Source organism: Mesoplodon densirostris, chromosome 17, assembly GCF_025265405.1.
Source record: "Mesoplodon densirostris isolate mMesDen1 chromosome 17, mMesDen1 primary haplotype, whole genome shotgun sequence".
In the NCBI taxonomy this organism is placed as follows: Eukaryota; Metazoa; Chordata; class Mammalia; order Artiodactyla; family Ziphiidae; genus Mesoplodon; species Mesoplodon densirostris.
This window is the reverse complement of record NC_082677.1, coordinates 42,306,976-42,320,467: the sequence shown is the minus strand read 5'-3', so window position 1 is coordinate 42,320,467 and position 13,492 is coordinate 42,306,976.

The window sequence follows — 13,492 nt, the reverse complement described above, 5'->3', positions numbered from 1 at the left end:
GCACCCTGTATTTTCATTTGATAAATTTGTAATTTATCCAGTAGCCTTATATTGAATGTGTTTTCACCTTGAGTTAGCAGATTCTTTGTTGCCAAATCTTTGATTTTATAAGAGTCAGTACCATGAAGAGGGGAGCTGAAGATAATATGTACTAGTCTGTTAATTTTAATTAGAAATAGTGATAAGATTAAAGATGAACCTAATACATGCTACCTTTAGAAGATGTCAACACTTGCTAAGCATGAGCTAAACACTTATTTTAATTGTAACATTGTTTGATATTGGAATATAAGAATTTCATTTGGGAACTGAGCAAGTAATCTTCAAACGTTGAAGTGTGTTGGACACTTTGGGTCTTGAGTATAAGTAAGTTTGCACATGTGGCAAGTTTTGTACCAAGAAGACTTATCTAAATAAGAGAAAAGAGAGTAATATGACACTGATAAGAAAGGGTCTGTTTCCTGAAGCTAGATATTAAATTTGACTACTAAGCAAATAATCTAGAACCTAGCAGATTTAGAAAGTTGATTTCTCTATACCAAGGTAATGTTCATAGGAGCAGACAGAGGAAGGTCAGAGGCTGAAGAGAATTATATGGAGTACAAAAGAATACAGATCTCTCAAATATCATCTCCACATTTTCCTTTAAGCAATTCTACCTGACAATAGATGAAATACCTCCACTTGTGAGGATGCAGCTGCAATGGAACCTGACAGCAAAGTGTAGATTAACTAAACAATGCTGTCTTGATGTCCCCTTAGGCAAATGGAAACTGAAGGTAAAGAATACATATAGTATCCCTCTCACCCTTCTTATCCCACCCCTCTAGGTGGTGCAAAGCACCGAGCTGATCTCCCTGTGCTATACAGCTGCTTCCCACTAGCTGTCTATTTTACATTTGGTAGTATATATATATATATATATATATATATATATATATATATATATATATATATATATCAATGTTACTCTCTCACTTCGTCCCAGCTTACCCTTCCCCCTCCCAGTGTCCTCAAGTCCATTCTATACGTCTGTATCTTTATTCCTGTCCTGCCCAGGATATGGGGATATACGTATGCATATAGCTGATTCACTTTGTTATACAGCAGAAACTAACACAACATTGTAAAGCAATTATACTCCAATAAATATGTTAAAGGAAAAAAGAAAAATGTGAATTACCTTTGTAGACTAGAGATTAAAGCAAAAAGAAAAAAAAGAAAAAAAAATACATATAGTTTACTTAGGTAAATTTTAGATAAACTTTTTTTTATTAATTAATTAATTTTTGACTGTGTTGGGTCTTTGTTGCTGCACACGGGCTTTCTCTAGTTGCGGCCAGCAGGGGTTACTCTTCATTGCTGTGTGTGGGTTTCTCATTGCAGAGGCTTCTCTTGTTGTGGAGCATGGGTTCTAGTTGTGTGGGCTTCAGTAGTTGTGGGTTGCAGGCTCTAAAGTGCAGGCTCAGTATTGGTGGTGCACAGGTTTAGTTGCTCTGTGGCATGTGAGATCTTCTCAGATCAGGCTCAAACAATTGTCCCCTGTACTGGCAGGTGGATTCTTAACCAATGCACCACCAGGGAAGCCCTAGGTGAACTTTTTAAGTAGGTAAAATTTATTTATCATGCTGTTCAGATTAAACAACAACAACAACAACAACAACAAATTTAACCCATAGGAAAATAAAAGGTAGAAAAATATTAAAGATAAAATAGAAAATTAATGGCTTAAATAAAAATTTGTAGAGGAGGTATCATATAAAAATTCAAATGATAGTTAATAAAAAACTAATAAATATCATAATTACCAAGCAAGAATAATAGTAACATAGAAAAATCAGCACACCACTCTTCATCAAATATATATGTATGTAAATATGTATATATACATATATATGTATATCAGGAATGATACATGATTATCACTATAGATCCAGTACTTCATAAACTGATCATGAAAAGATATGAATAAAAATTTTATGCTAATAATTTAGTAAATGTACATTAGAAGAATAAATTATTTGAAAAATGTAACAAAACCCAACAAAAAACTATGTATAGAATAATATGTATCCAAAAAAATCTAAAATTAAACATCTTCCCAGAAAAATTACTCTAACAGTGTAATTTCTTTCTAAATATTTAAGGAACAAATAAAATGACTCTTTCACAATTTTTTTGTGTGATATCAATAAGAGAAAAAGAGGTCAAAACTTCTTTTATGTGGGCAACAAAATTTTAATATTAAAACTGAAAAAAATCCATAATAGAGAACCAAGAAATACACTCACATAAATATAGACAACTAAACTTTGACAAAAAAACAAAGGAACAAAATGGAGCCAAGGTAGTCTCTTCAATAAGTAGTGCCAGAAAACTGGACATCCACAAGCAAAAAAATGAATCTGTACACAGCCTTTATACCTGTCAAAAGAATTAACTCAAAATGAATCATGAACCTAAATGTAAGATGAAAAACTATAACACTCCTCAAAGATAACATAGAAGAAAATCTATATAAATGGGTATAATGATGACTGTTTAGATACAATATCAAAGACAGATCCATGAAAAGAAAAACAATAACCTGGATTTTATTAAAATAAAAATAAAATTCTGCAAGAGACAACATCAAGAGAATTGGAACACAATCCAAAGACTGGATAAAAAAATTTGCAAAAGACACATCTGATAAAAATCTGTTATTCAAAATGTACAAAGAACTCTTAAAACTCAAGTATAAGACCCCCTCGCCCAAATATGATTATAAAATGGGCCAAAAACCTTAACAGAAATCTCATGCGAGAATATATGCAGATGGCAAATAATCATATGAAAAGATGCTCCAGATTATATGTCACCAGGGAAATGAAAACTAGAAAAACAATGAGATACCACTATCTTCCTATTAGAAGGGACAAAATCCAGAACACTGACAACACCAAATGCTGGTAAGGAGGTGGAGCAACAGGAACACTCTTTCATTGCTGTTGGAAATGTGAATTGTATAGCCACTTTGGAAGACAATTTGGTATTTTCTTATAAAATTAAACATACCCTTACCATTTGACCCAGTAATTGTGTGTTCCTTTGTATATACCAAAAAGATCTGAACAATTTTGTCCACACAAAATCCTGTCCACCGATGTTTAGAGCAGCTTTATTCATAATTACTAAAATTTGGAAGCAACCAAGATGTTCTTCATAAGGTGAATGGATAAATAAATTTTAGTACATCTAGACGGTGGATGTACTAAAAAGAAGTATATGTAAAGTCATGAAAAGACATACAGGAAACAAATACATATTACTAAGTAAAAAAAGTCAATCTGAAAATGGTAAATACTGCATGATTCAAAATATATTATATTCTGGAAAAGGCAAAACTATGGAGACAGAAAAAAAAGAAAAAGAAAAGCAACAACAACAGTGGTTTCTGTTAGTGAGATAAATAGGTGGAGCACAGAGGATTTTTAGGTCAGTAAAAAACTCTGTATGATACTATAATGATGGATTCATACCATTATATTTTTGTCCAAATCTATATAGTGCACTACACAAAGAATGAACTGTAATGTAAACTATGATTATGATGTGTCAGTGTAGGTTCATCAATTGTAACAAACACACTACTATTGTGACTGATGTCGATAAAGGGAGAGGCTAGACTTGTGTGGGGGCAAAAGGTAAATAAAAAGCAACATACTTTCCTCTCAGTTTTGCTAAGAAAATGAAGTGTTTAAAAAAATACAAACAAAAACTCAACAAGGACATTACAAAAAATTGTTTACATGTCAATAATCTCATGTAATCACAAACAGATTGAAATGCAAAGTTGGTTTAAATTTGAAAATCAGCCAATGTAATTTCATTACATTAACAAACAAAGAGAAGATGCTTATCATTATCTCAATAGATACAGATCAGCCAAACTTGAGAAAAAGAGCAGAATAATAAAAAACAGAAGGGAACTTTCTTCATTTAATAAAGAACATACACTAAAAAGTTCTATATTATATGTAATGGTAAATTATTGATAGTTTCATCTGGATAGTGAAAACAGAAAAGGATATCTATCACCATTAGTATTCACATTGTGATGGAAGTTCAAATGGGGGCAAAATCTGATTTTTAATGGTTGGAAAGAAAACGTAAAAGTGTTATTTCTCACATGTGAATATAAAATATTTAAAATAATTTTCAGACAAATAGTACAACTAATAGATGAATATAAATGAATGTGACAAATTCGCTAAATACAAGGTATTTTTTATTAAAACAAGCAATTGTATTTATGTGTATGACAAAAATATTTATAGAAAATAAAATTAAAATAAAAGTCACAACTAAAATAACATGAATAAACTTAATAGAATACATTTAAGGAACATATTTATTTATTATACCTAATTCATCTTTGTAGAAATCTATGAAACATTATTGAGATAAACTTAATAAGATCTAATTAAAGGAGAGATACTCCATGCTATTTTATTGGAAAATTTAATGTTGTAAATATGTCAACACAACATGCCATTGATCTAGGATTCTATGTAATTCTAGTAAAATATCATTGTTTCTTACCTTTCTTTCTTTTTTAGAAATTGATTTATAAATTTGAGAACTATTATGTAAAAACAAAAGGCCAAAACTACTCAATAAGCAAGAAAAACAGAGCTGGAGGATTATCATATATTAAAACTTATTTTATATTTACAATAATTGAGGAAGTGGCATGTGATTGGAATGGAGCACAGTAGGAACGCCAGAATCAAATGCATGCATACTTGGTCACTTGTTTTAGTACAAAGTTGATACTATTGACCAATTGGGTAAGGATATATTTTTCAGTGAACTAGGCAGTATTCATTTTGTGCCCATATAGAAGAAAATGAACATAACTCCTATTTTACATCATTCATAAAACTAAATTCCACAAGATGTAAAACAACAAATATACTGAAATTTAAAATAAGATATCATGTAAATGTCCTTGAATTAGGGGAAATTTCTTCATAGAATATAGGAAATTTTTAAGAGAACTGGTCTTTATATGAAGAAAATTTGTTTTAAAAATAGACACTGTTAAGAAGGTGAAGAATCAGGCCATGGAGTAGAAGAATATATTTGTAACATATGAAATCACATAAGGAGTCTAGTCCAGAATACATGTTAAGAACTTCAAACCAACAGAAAATACAGATATCACAATATAATATTGGATAAAGAACTACTAGAGTAATAACAAAAACGTGCATCAAATTGGCCAATGAACATACGAAAATGTTTTCACATTGCATAATAAACCAGATAATTAAAATTCAAACTACAACAATGTATCACTTTTTGCCTCCTACTCCAGAGAGAGATACTTGAGAGAGAGAGAGAGAATCTTGATGAAAATGAAAAAAAATATGGATTCTCAAGCCTTGCTGGTGGAAGTGTATATTACAAACATTTTTGAAGATATTTTGAATTAACTAAATTAAGGAAGCACAACTGGTGTTCCAAAATTTCATATCTTATACATACATTGGGTTGGCAAAAAATCTTCCTTCCGTTTTTAAGTAAAAATAAAAGACACGTTTTTCATTTTCACCAAGAACTTTATTGAACAACATATTCAGTATTTTGTTTCACTATCTTCTGCCATTTTTCAGACAACTTCATAATTCCATCTTCCCAAAACTTTTTTATCTTTTTGAGCAAAGAACTGTTCCAGGTGCCTTTTAACAGTCTTCCAGGGAGTTGAAATTTTTTCCATTAAGATAATTTTGTGAAGACAGAAATAAATGGAAATCCAAAGGTGCAATGTCTGGGGAATACAGTGGATGAATCAGAACTTCCCAGCCAAGCTATAACAGTTTTTACCTGGTCATCAAAGAAACATGAGGTCTTGCATTATCCTGATGGAACATTATGTGTTTTCTGTTGACTAATTCCGGACACTTTTTCTCGAGTGCTACTTTCAGTTGGTCTAATTGGGAGCAGAATTTAATCGTTTGGTTTTCTGGAAGGCGGTCATTATAGAGGACTCCCTTCCACTCCCACCATATACACAACATGTATATGTTCTTCTTTGGATGAAGACAGGTCTTTGGTGTGGTTTGTGGTGGTTCAGTTCACTTGCCCCATGATCTTTTCCATTTCACATTATTGTATAGTATCCGCTTTTCATGACCCATCACAATTTGTTTTAAAATCAGAACAATTTTCTTATGTTTCCGTAGAGAATCACATGTGGAAATATGGTCAAGAAGGATTTTTTTCTCTTAACTTATGTGGAACCCAAACAACAAAGCAATTAGCATAACCAAGCTGGTGCAAATGATTTTGAAAGCTTGATTTGGATATTTTGAGTATGTTGGCTATCTCCCCTGTGGGATATCATTGGTTGTTCTCAATTGATGTCTTAATTTGATTGCTATCAACTCAACTGGTCTACCCGACCATGGACCATCATCCAGTGAGAAATTTCTAGCATGAAACTTCACCAACCACTTTTGACACATTCGATAAGTCACAGCACCTTCTCCATACACTGCACAAATCTGTTTTTGCATTTCAGTTGTGTTTTTACCTTTCTTGAAATAATAAAGCATAATATGCTGAAAATGTTGCTTTTCTCTTCCATCTTCAATATTAAAATGGCTACACAAAAATTCACCTATTTTGAAAACTTTTTAAAAAAAATGCACACTGAAATGACAGCTGTCACAATACAACCTAACAAAATTGTTTCAAATGAAGTTATAGATAACTAAGCACTACTAGAACCATCTTACAGAACAAAATGAATGAAAACTCTCATGATGTACATCACAAGAAATGTATAGTGTTGTTCATAGCACCATTTTAAATGAAAATATCAACAATAGAATGAATAAAATTGTGTTGTATTATACATATAAATGAGTATTGCACATCACATGTTGTGAAAATAATCTATAAGCAAACTTCAGCTACACACAAAAACAGAGGTGAAGCTGACAAAAAGTGTTGTGCTAAAAAAATCACACACAGAGCACATTCTATATGATTCCACTTCCTCAATATTAAAACAGAAAACAAACAAACAAAAACAGAGAAAATTGCACAACAGGATTTTAATATATGGTTAAATTTTACCAAAAAGTAAGATAATTTCATTAATGCCTACTTTTCAGTATATATGTTATATTTATTTAATATGTTTATACAGCTACATACAATACATGATGATATGTATAAGTACAACTGCATGTGTATCAAAACAACTCTACTAAATTTCATATATCCAAAATTGGCACTAATTTCCTTTTTGTTACCTGTTTTATAAGATATTTAATCAGATTTCATTCTCGTGATCACACTGAAAAAAAAATCACTAACTCTTTTCCTCTTAGATATAACAAAACTGTATTTCCTCTTGGTCTTATCTTTAATGATTTTGGTCCTCAAAAGATTTTTTTTTCTTTAAACCTCATTTTGTCAAAAGAACCTCCAGCTTATCTTAATGCTGCTTCTCTTTTTCTTTTCTTTTTTCTTTCTTCCTTTCTTTCTTTCTTTCTTTTTTTTTTTTTTTGTAAGGGAATATTAGTGTCTATCACAATGATGTAAACTAATGGCATCTGCATGATAATTCGGTCTTGTCTGGTATGTAAGTCAGGATAAACTAGTTGTGTTGAAGTTACAACCTGATCCCTCAACCTTAGTGATGCAACACAGAGTGGTTTAATTTCCCAGCTACATATCCACCTCAGACCAGGAAGGTCTGCACATTTTTCTGAATCAGGGATTCAGACAGACAAATCTGATCTCGACAGATCTTTGATAAACTCCGTAACAATAAAGAGGTGTAGAGAATTGTACATTGGCCCTCAGCATCTTCTTATAAGAGTACCTTGAGTTACTTCCCCTCACACTGCAATGACCCAGCAAGTAATATAACCATATCTAACTTTAAGGTCTGTGGGAAAGTCCAGTCTTGTGTACCTATAAATAAAAGCTCTAAGATATTTGTAGGATGCCTAGTTATTACAATATGCAGGGTTCCTAAATTCAGACCAATGAATAATAGATATTAGGTCTTAGAATTTCCTAAGATATATGTACCATTTTCTTTTTCAATATGTTTTAAAAAGTGGGCACAAAATTATATTATTTTTAAAGTGTGCTGTGCACCTCACATACATTTAAAAACATATCTTCTAACAGTTTATAATTATGTGAAAAATTGTCTATTGTTTGGGTACAGTTATATTTTATCTAGTAGTTCACTACAAACATAGAGTCTTAATTGTTAAAACATTTTTTTTCTATTTAGGTTATCATTATACTAAAGGAATAAAGATGTTGAGGATTCTGTGTTCAAAATTACTTGATGGAGCTACTTGAATTGCTATAGTAATACATCCAGCGATTAAAATGGTAACTTCCAGAGCTATTTGCAATAGTAAAATACTGCCTTGTATGAAGGTTTCTTACCCTTTTCACTCTCTGAGATAATTAAAAAATCATTATGTCCTGATTTTCTCCACATTATCTTATTCATGAATACATTGTATGTTTGTATTTCTTTGTATATAGGATTTTGTTTGTGTTGTACTTTGTTGATACTGAATAACTTATTACTATTTTTAAATATAACATTTAAATTCCAGATTCCCTACTTGAATTACAAGTCCTTATAGTACCCAGTATGGGAATCATAAAGGATAGATACAAAAGAAAATACATGTATAGCTCCCTGGGGTCCATTGATTTTCTGGGGTTGGCTGTGTTGATAAAAAGCTTTTAGCTTTCTTTCTTTAATCTCCTTATCCTTAGTCCCAGATGCTACATAGACTTCTAATTTCTTTCTCATTTTATATTTGCCTCAAGTTCTTATCTGTTTATAGTCTCTTGCTTGTTTGCTTTGGATTCTGCTAGCCTATTATAAAGTTTTTGGGATAGACAGGGATTGGGTCATAAAAATGTTTTGGAGACTGAGTTCCTTACCTGTACATCCTGATTTCAGCTTTCAAAGTGCTATGTGAACCTGTTCTTATTATTATATCCTGATATCTAATTGTGGTCCAGCCTCCATCTCATTTTATTTTGATTCAGTATATTTCAGCTAATTATTCTTTCATACTCATGAACTCCTCCTAGATGAATTATTAATCTGTATTATTATCCTGAAAAGTAGAATATAGCTTAATCATGATTCAGAACTATCACCATTATATTTCAATAATTTTTCTCCATAGTACTTTAAAATTAGTCAATTAAAAATAATTCACTCATATTTAAAAGGTAAAAGTTAATAAAATACTCGAAGTAAAAACACATGTAATTTTATCCCTTATGAAATATAAACAAAACAAAGGCATGAAAAATATTACATAACAGTTCATAAAAGTCATGTAAGTCCTAATCTTATATAAAATCTTATATATATAAAATCAGGACTGAAAAATATATATAAAACTTTCCATAGTTTGATTATGGTCAAAGATTTCAAGATGAACGGTTGCATTGGCTATGAGTAGAAAACATATGTTCTAATGTATTAAAAGAGAAAGAACTACATAAGGCATTAACTTCCATATATAAAGTAAATTGATGAATGATAACAGATTGAAATGATACAACAATATAACTTTCAGTCTATATTCAAGTGGGTCACAGACAATTTTCCTTCCATCAGAAAATTTATAATCCAGTATGATTAGAGGCATACCAAATTAACAGGTAATTTTTTGAGAAGATTTATGGAAAAAATAGAACAGAACAATGTGTTTCAGAGAAAATTCAAATTACATGAGACAGCCAGGTAACAATAGTCATATAATTCCCCTTTGAGGAAATTACAATGAACGCCATTTTCAATTTTGAAAAGTGGAGACAAGGACCAATATATCTGCATAATAAGAAAGAGAGAAGAGAAAGAAGCAGATAAGTAAGCAGGGTCTTTTTCTTTAAGTATTTTATAGAAAAAAATAGTAATGAGTTCACTTACTCTGCTGAGTTAAATGATGAAATACTCTAAAATTTAAGACAAGGGATTATGTGAACTGATTTGTAATTTTTAAGACAATCTGGCTGGTGGATTAGGTTTGGCTCTGATATAGCAACACTGAAAGAAGAAAGGCCGCATAGGATGTTATTTTAGTAATACTTGTGAGAGGTAATTGATACCATAGCACTGGCCACAGCCAGTGCATCTCTACTTGGATAAATTTCAAACAATATACCATTTTCAATGCCTGTAGTAGATGGTCTACAATAAGAGCTTATTTGAAGAGAGAAGACCAGACAGCCAAACTCAAAGCTCCAGATACATTGTTGAGATTATTGTAACCCTTCTGAGCTCACCTGAGATGCCAGGGACTACATCCAGGCAGAGGTTTGTGTGTGTTTTCAGGCTTGACCATAGACCTAAATAAGGCTTCCTTGGCTAGTCCTCACAGGAGCAAACTGCCTCACTACACCACACTTGGTTCACAGACAAGGCACTGCAGGCTCTGAAAGAGTTGTTGTCAAGGACACATTATCAAGGACCCCCATCCCAAGGTTTTAGGCATACCTGTATCCCCATTCCAGATACCTCCATTCAGAAGTCTTTTTTTTTTCTTAAATATCTTTATTGAAGTATAATTGCTCAACAATGATGTGTTAGTTTCTACTTTATAACAAAGTGAATCAGCCATACATATACATATATCTCAATATATCCTCCCTCTTGTGTCTCCCTCCCACCCTCCCTATCCCACCCCTCTAGGTGGTCACATAGTCTTTTTATCAGGGCGGATGACAAGGGCCTTCAGCAGAGGCCTTCCTCAGGTGTCTCTGCTGACACCTCCTTATCAAAGGGAGAGGAGAAAACTTGAGATATTTTTCTCCACTCTGACTCAGTGCCCACTGCTTTCCAGTCCTAGTCCTTTCCCTTCTCCTTCCCTTTAACCCACAGATCCATAAAACTGCAGGGACCTTCTGTTTGGAGCCCTTCTGCAACAACAACAAAAAAAGGCTGAGAACTTGGTGATTAAGAGAAGGAGTATACAGACTCTATATGGACTACAAGCTTAGGAATCATATCTAGGATCAACAAACTACCTAGTGCAATGCAAGTCAAAGTATGGTCCATGTACCTGCATCATTGGATTCACCTGGAATCTTGTTAGAAATGCAAATTAATGGTCTAACCCATACCAACTGGGTCATACCCTCTTGGAACATAGCGCAGGGATCTCTGTTTTTTTGTTTTTGTTTTTGTTTTTGTTTTTGTTTTCCCTTTGTGGTACACGGGCCTCTCACTGCTGTGGACTCTCCCACTGCAGAGCACAGGCTCCGGACGTGCAGGCTCAGTGGCCATGGCTCATGGGCCCAGCCGCTCCGCGGCATGTGTGATCTTCCCGGATCAGGGCACATGCCCATGTCCCCTGTATCGGCAGGCGGACTCTCAACCACTGTGCCACCAGGGAAGCCCGTGATCTGTGTTTTAACAAGCATTACATTTGATTAAGAATGAAAATGTTTGAGATCTGCTAAGTCAGCAGGTTCTAAGGTATGTTTGCATTCACCTAAAATTATCAACTTTATTATTTTCTACGTCAGAAGAAGGAGTTTATTAATATAAATATTTTCAAAACTGGGACACAAAGGTAATCTGAGGCTAAATAATTTGCCCAAAGCCAACAGTAAATAAATTTTATTGATATTATTTTCATAACGTTCTTGTTGCCTAGAGGATAAACTGCAGAATTCATGTTTATTGAGATGTAATATACACACATTAAGATTCACCCCTTTTAAGTGTACTGTTTCATGAGTTTTTGTTTTTGTTTTGTTTTTTTTAGATGTTTGGGGTAGGAGGTTATTAATTAATTAATTAATTTTTGCTGTGTTGGGTCTTCGTTTCTGTGCGAGGGCTTTCTCTAGTTGTGGCAAATGGAGGCCACTCTTCATCGTGGTGTGTGGGCCTCTCACTATCGCAGCCTCTCTTGTTGCAGAACACAGGCTCAGCAGTTGTGGCTCACGGGCCTAGTTACTCCATGGCATGTGGGACCCTCCCAGACTAGGGCTCGAACCCATGTTCCCTGCATTAGCAGGCAGATTCTCAACCACTGCACCACCAGGGAAGTCCCTGTTTCATGAGTTTTGACATAAACATAACCATGCAATGACCACCACAATAAAGAATAGTTCCACTGGCCCCAAAATACTTCCTGAACTTTTGAATAAATCACATTCTCTCTTTCCCAGTTCACCCATGGCTTTTTCTTCTTCTTCTATTTATTATTTTTTCATTTTATTGAAAATAGTATAAATGCAATTATTCAGCATGAGTCTTTTATGTCTGGCTTGAATGCACTTTGGTTAATGTGTTTCAAATTCAGTCATGTTGTTGAATGTCTATATAGTTGTTTCCTCTTATTTTCCAATAATACACAAATGTATCCTATGATTTACCCATTCACCAGCTGATGAGTATTTGGGTTGCTTCCACATTTGGGCGATTATGAATGAAGATGTCTTGAACATACTGATACATATTATTGTAGAAAGTATTTTTTTGCTTTTTTTTTTTTTTTTTTTCTTTTTGTGGTATGCGGGCCTCTCACTGTTGTGGCCTCCCCCGTTGCAGAGCACAGGCTCCGGACGCACAGGCTCCGGACGCGCAGGCTCAGCGGCCATGGCTCACGGGCCCAGCCGCTCCGCTGCATATGGGATCCTCCCAGACCGGGGCACGAACCCGTATCCCCTGCATCGGCAGGCGGACTCTCAACCACTTGCGCCACCAGGGAGGCCCTTTTTTTTTTTTTTTTTTTTTTTTTTGCATTTTAAAGAATAAATATCTAGGAGTATAATTGCTGGGTTTTAAGGAGAATGTATGTTTAAATTTGTAGGATAAGGCCAAGCTGTTTTCCAGAGTGGTTTTACAATTTTACATTTTCACCAACAAAGTATTATAGTACCAGTTGAACAATTTTCTCACCAATATTTGTTATTGTCAGTCATTTTAGTTCAGGCATTCTAATATGTGTATAGTAACACCTCATTTTGCTTTTAATTGAGTTCACTTCATGATTAATATTTGTCATTGAAGGTAAAGAAAAAAGTAGAGGAATAATTTTCTGAGGAGAGACAAGGGCCTTTTGAAGAATTTATATTATTGATTAGAGTCAAGATTGTTCATATTTTGAAAGCCAGAGAATGGAGGAAATGCCATTTTTTTAAACAATGGAGCTGAGCAAATTAGATGTTGGTTGTATTTCTTCCATCATAAGTAATTTTGACTAAACTCATACAAGCCACCAGCTAAGGATCAAACACTCATGTTAACTCCCACCTCAATATGTTAATTAATTTTGAGTGTATTTTAGATAAATATTTAATATCTTAATTCTTTTAATTTCTATTGAACATAACTTCTATGTAATGTAGATAAAAATGTTCAAATGAAACTAGAAATGGTGAAAAACAATAATACTTGAAAAGTGTACTTTGCTTTCAAAAATATTTTCAA